Raw genomic sequence first — 9,204 nt, 5'->3', positions numbered from 1 at the left:
GTGGGGGATCCTGTGGGGGCAGTGAACAGGTGGGCAGGGAAGGGTAGGGCAAGGCAGGGCAAGGCAAGGCAGGGCACTTACTGTTCGAGTCAAACCCGTTTGGAGACGAATATCAGCTGCAGGGCCTGGCGGGGAGGGAGGAGTTGAGGCTGGCCGGTCCCTTTGGCTGGCGCTATTGTGGCGGGTCTGGCCTGAGCAGGGGCTGAATCACCTGGGCCCTGGGAAGATGCCCGGGCCCTGGGGCAGTCCAGCCCAGAGCAGTGGCAGTTGACTGGGCACTGGTGACTATCGTCGCTACTCCTCATTCTCCATGCCCAGTGCCCTGGAGCCAACTGTCTTTCCCAGTGGCACCTTGGCAGGCAAAAGCCACCTTGTTCAACCTGTGTGTCATCTGTCACCCTGTTCCTTGCATCCAACCTCTCTAAGCTAGGGCCATTGACATGGATGGGGACCTGGAGAGGAAGGGGACGCTTCCTCGCAGTCATGAGTATGCTTCAGAGCTATCATGTCAAATCTATGGGCACATAAACTGGGGTGGTGGGGGTGTGGCGCAGGGGGAGGTGTTAGATTTGGCCACCAGTCTGGAAGCAAAGACATCTTTGCTGGCCAGAGACCAGGAGTACTGGATGTGACGTGGTTTTACGTATTTATTTATTAGCTGGATACACTGAGAAAGGGGGGATGGGCAGGGAGACACACCTGCAGCTCGGCTCCACTGTTGGTGAAACTTCCCCCCAACCTGATGTGACTTTGTGTACCACCCTCCCCCCCTCCCCAGCACTCGGCTTATCCCCAAGTGATGAAGCCCAAAGTCTTCTTCTACAGACGACCCCCGACTCCCTGTACAGGCTTCCCAGGGATGACTCAGAGATGACCAGACTCTCCCAGAGGTGGCAGCAAAGGGTACCCACCCTTAGCTTCTGCAGGTCAGTTTCACCAGGGGGAAGTAGCAAGCCTGCAGAAGGAAACCATCGGTCTTCTGACTTCAGGGGGTTCTTGAAGAATGACTAAATAGTTGCTCAGTAGCCAGACCAGGGGACAGACCAGGGTCCCCTTACAGAGCTGAGTGTCCAGCCTGGGAGCAGTGTGGCGCCAGTGTGCAGAGCTGCACCAGGAGGTCTGGCTGTGAAGGCATCGGTGCCTTGGACCCGAGAGTCATTTGGGGCCAAAGGAGCTAGGTCTTGACCTGCCAGTGGGCCCTTGGAGGGCTCTACAAGTATAGGGAGGGCCCTTCTGTTCCTGCTCCCCCATTCGAGGGCCTTGCCCTGATGCCCGGATGTTGGGATAGAGGCTCAAAGAACAGGAGCGAAAGAACGGTGCAGCGGCTCAGGGCACAGGGCCGGGGGGTCATCGCAGTGCGGTGGCCCTGGGGGCGGTGTGTGTCCCTTGCCTGGCGGGGTGCTGGCTGCCAGAAACCCCAGGCTCCCCAGCCCGGAGGCATGGGGCACGCTGTTGGGCCGGGCCTCCTGCCTGTCTGGAGCTCCATCTGTAGAATGGATCTAGCAGCTCCCTCCTCGCCGCCGACGGCATCTGTGGAAGTCATTGGCCGTCGGCGGGCGGGCAGGGGCGCAGGCAGCCCGGCCCTTCACGTGGCGGCGGCGGCGGCCGGGGGCGCGAGCCCCGAGGAATTCGCCTGGAAGCGGGCCACAGCCTCTGCAGCTAGCCGGCCGGCCTTGATTTCTCCAGCAGCCCCGGGCGGGGGCGGGGCGCGCAGGGGCGGCGCCGGGGACACTGGCGGGGGAATGTGCGGAATGTGCCAGCCGCATCTACCTACCCCAGGAGAGGGCAGGGGAAGGGGCCGGCCGAGGGGAGGGGCGAGGGGCGAGGCTCCGGGCGCAGTGAGAAAACCTGTTTGTTCTCCCGAGGGCAGAGCCAGTCGGTCCTCCACAGCCGCACCGCCTGCCGAGCCCGCGCCCCGCCAGCCGGGCGCTGCACCCACGGAGCCCGCGTCCCTCGAGCTGCCTCCTGCCAGGTAGGGCTGCGGGTCCCCGCCGCCGCGGCCGGCGCGTTGGCTGAGGGTGCTCGCGGGTGCCGCGGACGACTAGGGGCCTCAGTTTTCCCAGGTGCGGGCTTCGCCCGAGAGCATCCTGCTTGTGCGTCCGACGGAGGCAGCGCGCTGGGCTCCCCGGGTCCCCGCCACCACAGAGACTCCCAGAGGTGACGATGGCCTGGGGCCAGGTGGGCACGGGGATGGTTACCCACCTGGCTGCTGGGAAGCAGGGGTCTCGGCGTCTATTTTATAGAGGAGTACGGTGAGCCCCTCAAGCGAACCCGGCTTTCTGGGGCATGGGACAGCGGAGAACAGGCAACCGGTGTCTCCTGACCCGGCAGGGAGCTGCTCAGACCGAAGGCAACGAATCAAGTGTCCGCGGGTGCGGGTGCGCTCACTTCCATCCGCAGCCAGCGGGCTCTGTGGCTGGATTGTTCCCGCCTGGCTGGGGGTGGGGAGGCAGGGTGATACCTGCTACTTCTGAGCTGGGGACACCCGGGCAGCATGTGCACCTCGTTAGGGGGGCACCCAGCAGGCTGCCCCACCCAAGGCCTTTGGAGGTTGCTGGGAGTCGGGGCTGGGGGTGGGTGTGTCCATGCTGTGGGACATGAGAGGTGTGTGGGAAGTGAGCGCACTTAGCATCTCCAGTCCAGCCTGAGGGCCAGTGTTGGGTGCCTCTGGCCCCAGGACTCGTGGGGCCGGAGGCTGGGCTATTACAGAGTGGTGAGAGCCCGCATGGCCTCAGCTAGGTAGGCACAGAAAGTTCTGGCTCTTCTCCCATCCATTCCACATGGGCTCTGGAAGTCAAGAGGCTGGAGGGGGCAGTGGGCATTTCTGGAGCCCACTGGGGGTAGCTGCTGGAAGAAGATGATTTGTTGGCCACATGGCAGCTGCTCATGTGGGTCATGCCCCTCTGGACACTCACACATCAGTGGTAGAGGTGTCTAGTGACTGTATCAGGTGCTTTGGTTCTAAATGTTGTCAACACAAGGACAGGAGCAGGGGAGCAACACTGGCTGAGATTATCTGGGTATGCTTCCTGGAGGAGGAAGACTGGGAAGCAGGAGGGGAGCTCCACAGCGACCAATTCAAAGCCTGCACACGTTTTGGAGATGCTCAAATCTGGCCTCCCCCTTGGCCCTGGAAGGCCAAAATCAGGTCTTCCATGGACACTGTGTGCCACCCAGAGCTGAGGGTGGGGTGGGGGCAGAGAAATCAGCTGTTGCCTCACCATCTGTTGGGGGGTGGGGGCACAGTTGCTCAACAGTTGGCCTCCTCTCTCTCCTCAGGCCCAGAGAGCACCCTGGCTGAGAGGAGCAGCGATCCCAGGGGTGGAATGCCTGCCTAGAGGCCCTGGGCTTACTACTGTCCCCAGCAAATCCATGAAACTTGGCCCTCGGCCTACCCCCTGCCCACCCTCCCCACCCCCCTTTTCTGAGCTTTCCTCACCAGCAGAGCTGGCCTGGGTACTCTGGGGCTGTAGGACTGTCTCCTTCCAGCCCCAGACGGCACTTTTGTCAGCACCTGCTCGAGGTAACAGCCTAGAAGGTGCTGACTACTGGGTGATATCAGCTTGCTTTCTGTTTGCTGGCCCAGGGCTGCACCCAGCACCAGGCCTTATAGCATGGTGGTTTGGGATAGAGTGGTGGCTAGGGAAGTGGGGATATCTTCAGGTCCCTCTGCTTGGCTTCCCCCTGGGGACTGCACAAATGCCCACTGTGCCAGCATGTGCTGGCTGTGCCAGAACAAGGGCAGCAGCCTTGGGGACCCAGCCACCCAGAGTGCTGCTGAGAGGAGCTTGGCGTCATTGCTTCAGAGGGTCAGAGAGTGGCAGGTGGCTGGCAGAGGGGCACAGATGTTGTTGGTAGCATGGTGTGTGATGGTCGAGGGCAGCATCTTCCTGCCCAGGGCTAGGACAGGTGGGGTTCAAAGCTGGCGGCAATTGCTGTGGAGCTGCCAGTGGGTCTGTGATAGCAGCATCCCCAGACTGTGGGGGATGTGTGTCCATCACTGGAGAAGGTGTCAACTGGAGTCGCTGCTAGCCCGAATATGTGGTATGTCTGGTGCCCACCAGCACTGACTGACAGGCTTTGCTTTGGATTGTTTTCTGTGGCTATGGGTCAGGAGGTGGGCAGGCTGGGGCCAGGGCACTCTTCCCCAGGGACACTGAGGCTCAGAGGAGCCTTTACTCCCAGGGCACAGAGAGTAACTCACAGACATGCAGGCAGGCTCTGTCTGAGTGGGAAGGCAGTTCCGGGAGGAGAAGGTGGACTGACAAGTCAAAGGGGACCCAAGAGTCCCTTTCAGGAGCACAGTGGAGTGGCTGCAGGGTGGGGCAGTGGGATCACTTTATTTCCACAGGGAGTCATGAAAGGAGAGGGTGGGGGGCACTGGGGAGCCTGTCCCTGGTGATTCCTGGCCATGGTCCTGCCTGCAGGTACCCGTGCACTGCTCCACCTGGACTCCTTGTTGGGTCCCTGTGCTTGTTGGCTCAGCTGCTACTTTCTGATGACTGGGTCACTTTCCCAGGCAGTTAGATGTGGCAGAGGGTTGCTATGGAGAGGGAGGGCAGAGATCCCGCGGAAAAGTGCTGACTGCAGCCAAGAGCTAGGGCTGTGGGCTGGGCGAGCTGCTGCTGTCGAGGGGCATATGCCAGGTTGCATCCAAGTGTGTGCGGCCACTCAGTGACAGGTGTGGGTCATGTGGGCTTAGGCTTGAAATATATTTTTTTTTCCAGGACATATTTATTCTCTCAAAGAGAGTTCATCTCTGGCACATATGGTCCCCAATGTGGGATGTGGGGCTTCAAGCATGCAAGTCCCTTGCTCTATCCACTGAGCCACGTCCACAGCCAGTCTATCAGCTGTACTGTGTGACCCTGTGGTTAGGCCTTGTACAAGCTGCTATGCACAGTCTTCCTTGAGGAGGGGGCTTCTGAGATGACATTACACATCCACATACAGTTTAGAGCTTGAGGCGGCAAGGGACTTGTGCAAATAACCATGCTCATCATTTCCTTTTTAAATTATTATTTTATTATTATATTTATTTTATAGAGATAGCCAGATATTGAGAGGGAACAGGGAGATAAAGAAGAAGAGAGACAGAGAAACACTTAAAGACCTGCTTCACCACTTGCAAAGCTTTCCTCCATGCAGGTAGGGACTGGGGGCTTGAACTCAGGTCCTTGTGCGCTGTAACATGCGCACTTAACCAGGTGTGCCACCACCCATCCCCCTTTTAATTATTTTTAAACATGTATTTTTATAAGAGATAAAACAGAAATTTTATTTTATTTTATTTTAATGAGAGAGATACAAAGAGATACTCAATTCTGGCTTATGGTGGTGCTGGGGATTGAACCTGGGGTGTTTGGTACCTCAGGCATGAATGTTTTTGCATAATCATTATGCTGTTGCCCCAGCCCTAATCATTTTCTTATGTACCTCATGCATACCTATGTTTTAATATCCAAGTGTAACTTGCCCAGAGTGCTCCCTCTAATTCTTGTCGAAGGGTTGGGGAGGGGGGAAGTGCTGGTTCCTGTCAGTCTGTCTGTCTCCCCAGCAGCCAGTCTAGATAAGTGCTTATGGAACACGTGGCCTTGGGCAAGCATTTCTCTCTTGTTTTGATCTCCTTTGGGGCCAGGGATAAGTGACACTGGTGCTCACGGGACAGTATCTGGATCCAGCAGGTGAGAAGGGAGGAAGCTGGGAGGCCTGAGAGGGAGGGTGAAGCAGGGAGGAAGCCTGTTGACTGGAAGTCAGGTGGGTGCAGTTAGGGAGAGAGCCTGGCGTGGTCCTCAGCATCTTTATTCACGGGTGTGAGCAGCCAGAACCAAAACAAGATGGCGTCGTCTTGGCCAGTGCTAGCTCGGGTCAGGGAAGAGGCCACCTGCTTGGCAAAGGCTAAGTGGGCATCAGGGATAATACAGGGGTCCTCCTGGGAGGGAAAGTCGGTGGGGGTGTGTGCCCCACAAGCCCAAGGCTTTGTAGTTCCTCGGGGTGTCTGATATGCAGCACCCCCTGCCCCAATTTCCTCAGGAAATCAGGTACAGTGGAAGCCTGAGAATAATAGGAACAGCTCATGGGTGACTCTGGCATGGAGTTCCCTTTATGGTGCAGGTTCATAGTCCCTAGCCTGTTGGCTCTGCCCAGCCCCAGGGTGCCAGAGAGATGCTCCAGAATCCCTACCCAGAAGCTACCTCTGAAAGACCTAGGTGCCCAAACACGCCCCCCCCCATGCAATAGAAAATGGGCACAAGAGAGCTGGGCGGGATCTGTTCATTCAGGAGGGATGGGTGGCCTTGATCCTCCTTGATCCGGATATAGAACTACACCCCCCACCCCCAGTCTCAGTAGGCTGCTGGCCGGCCTCAGAAGATGGCTTCCCAGGGCCCCTCCAACACTGATGCCGAGAAGTCTAGATTCTGGGGTGTTGGGGAGGGTGGATGGAAGGAGGGGGAATTCCAGACCTTCATGCAGAAGTCATTTACCTGTAAAGCACATTTACAAATCCTTCTCCCCCCCCCACCCCCCGCGTGCGTTCTTTTCCATATGACATTTTTCCCCTTTGCAACTCAAGTCTTCTCCAGTGCTTTTTTCCACTTGCTGCGCCTCCTTCCTGCCCCTGGCCGTGGAGCATCCAGGGCAGGTCGGAGCCTCCCGGCAGCCCATGCCAAAGATGCCCCCCCCCCGGGGGGCTGCATTCTGAGCAGCTGGCCGGGACGGGACAGGAGCCGGGACAGGAGCCGGCTGCTGGGCCCTGTCTCTGGCGCCCCCACCGCCTCCACTGTGCTGGAGACCTTCTGGATCTCAAGGGCCCCCTGGAGCACCAGCAGCGAGGGCTCCAGCCCTTCTGCAGAAGGAAGCAGCCTGGCCCCCACTGCCCCCGCAGGCTTCAGCACCAACAGCGGGAAGCAGGGTGTTCCCATCCTGGTGGCCTGACCACACGATACTGCCCCACCAGATGGGCTTGGTTTCAGTCTGTCTGGGTCCTAGGGTGGACAGCTGCCAAGTATGCACTGTAAGGACTAGATCAGGGCCCCCACAGGAGCGGAGGGGTGCCCCTTATTTAGGTCCCCTGGCCCCTTCATGTGTCTTAGCATGCCCTGCCTGGGGCTGGACCAGGGCCTTTCATCCTTGTCCACTTCTGTCTTAGCCGGGGATGGGAGCTTCCCAGCCCCCACCCCTTAAGGGTCCTCCTCTAGCCTCCTGGGGGTGGCTGCCCCTCAGCCTGATACTCTCATTGTCTGGGCCTTAGACCTGAGGGGGTATCCAGAGGGTGGACAGGACAGGGAAGTTCTGAAAATGGTACCATAGTCCTGTGGCACCTGAGGCCCAAGCCTGCCCCACCCCTGCCAGATGCAGGGCTCAGGGTGCTCATGGAGAACAGGGTTTCCTTCTTCCATTTCTTTTAAGATTTATTTATTGGGAGTCAGGTGGTAGCAGTGGGTTAAGCACAGGTGGCGCAAAACACAAGGACCGATGAAAGGATCCCGGTTCAAGCCCCCGGCTCTCCACTTGCAGGTGAGTCGCTTCACTTCTTGCGGTGAAGCAAGTCTGCAGGTGTCTCTCTTTCTCTCCCCCTCTCTGTCTTCTCCTCCTCTCTTCATTTCTCTCTGTTCTATCCAACAACAATGACAGTAACAATAACTACAACAATAAAAAACAACAAGGGAAACAAAAGGGAATAAGTAAATATTAAAAAGTTAAAAAAAGATTTACTTACTAATGAGAAAGGGAGAGGGAGAGAGAGAGAGGGAGGGAGAGGGTGAGGTTGAGGGAGAGGGAGAGGGAGAGGGAGAGGGAGAGAGAATGAACCAGCACATGTGATCCTGCCAGGGATGGAACTCAGGACCTCATGCCTGAGAATCCAACACCTTTTCCACTGCACTGCACCACCTCAGCTACATTTGATGCCAGGGATCACACTCAGGACCTCATGCTGGAGATGCTACTAGTCTGTCCTCCAAGCCACTGCCCAGATCACAAGAACGGGGCTTCCTGAAAGGCACTGCTTTTTTGGCGGGCATGGTACATCATGGTCAGAACACGCCATGAGGCCAGTGATCTGCTTCTCGCTGGCCCATCACCAAGTCTCTGAGTCTAGTGCTCTGTGCTCACAGTGGGGCCTGAAGCAGCTGGCTTCTGCTTGTTCATGTTGGGGGCTTTCCTGGGGCTCCCCAGTCCTGAGCCCCACAAAAATGTTCACAACACTTGGCCTGAGCTTAACCCAGATGTCAGCCAGCCTCACACTTCCGAGTGACATCTAGATGTCACTTGACTCAGCCATATTTGGTCTGGGCTTGGCTTCATGGGCAGTGCCCTGGGCTGTGCCCGACTGGCCTGTCCCACTGCTTCCTCATGCCAGCTGCTCACCCACCTCTAATGGGTCCACACCCAGGACTGGGCTGCGGGTCTAGAGGTGGGTCTGCATGTCATCGCTGCCAGTCCCTTGCTCTGGGGACCCTGGGGCTAAACAGGCAGGGATCAGGCCTGCAGAAGGTCAGTGTCACAGGTTGCATCTGGGGAAAACTCCCTGCCCCCGACACTCATGCCCCACCCCTTCCCATGGGCTGGGCCCATAGTGTACTGTCCCTTCCTCAGAAGCCCCTGCCTGGTGCCCAGCACCCCCTGCTCTCCTGTACCCAGGCTGGGAAAAGGCTAGTTACTTAACTGGATATCCCCTGTCACACAAGTCCTCATCACCAAAATCCCATTAGTGGCTCAATGACATGTGAGAGATGTGACCCTGGAACTACAGGAACCTCAGTGGCTCATCCCCTCGGCACTGGACTGTGGGAGAGCCTGGTGGTGGACACAGAGGCCTCGAAGCTGTGTCTACAGGGGTGCTGGCAGCTCCCTCCCCCTAAGATTCTGGGCTGCTGGGCCTGGATGTCTGCCGACTGGAACTGACTGAGCACCAGACAGGTTGCCTGTGGAGGGCTGACCTGATACCAGGAGTCCCTTGCCTCTAACAGGTGCAAACCAGCAGCTGGGGCCCTGCCCTGGATGCATGCAGGGAGGCCTTGGTGCATGAGGACCTCCGGCACTTAGGGACAGTGGGTGCAACAGGGACTGTGGGTGATTAGGGACCATGGTTTCACAATAATAGCCTTGCCTTCTGGGAGGCCGTGGGTACACAGGGGGCCCTGGGTGTTAGGGCCATGGGTGTGTGTGAAGCCATGCAAGGGGGATGTGGGGAACATGCCA

At 58.1% G+C, this 9,204-nt stretch overlaps 1 protein-coding gene across 7 annotated transcripts in view; it reads left to right on the top strand.

Annotated features, from left to right (window-relative positions):
- Positions 1-1,837: 1,837 nt before the first annotated feature.
- Positions 1,838-9,204, top strand: part of ZNF185 (zinc finger protein 185 with LIM domain) — a 46,954-nt gene continuing 39,587 nt past the window's right edge. For all 7 annotated transcript variants that reach the window (XM_060183485.1, XM_060183486.1, XM_060183484.1 and 4 more), the window contains exon 1: positions 1,838-1,972. The gene's annotated coding sequence lies outside the window, so the exon portion shown is untranslated. The remainder of the gene's footprint in view (positions 1,973-9,204) is intronic.

Source organism: Erinaceus europaeus, chromosome X (assembly GCF_950295315.1).
Source record: "Erinaceus europaeus chromosome X, mEriEur2.1, whole genome shotgun sequence".
NCBI classification, from domain to species: Eukaryota; Metazoa; Chordata; class Mammalia; order Eulipotyphla; family Erinaceidae; genus Erinaceus; species Erinaceus europaeus.
Note: the sequence above shows the minus strand (reverse complement) of the source record. Positions and strands in the feature narration are given on the sequence as shown.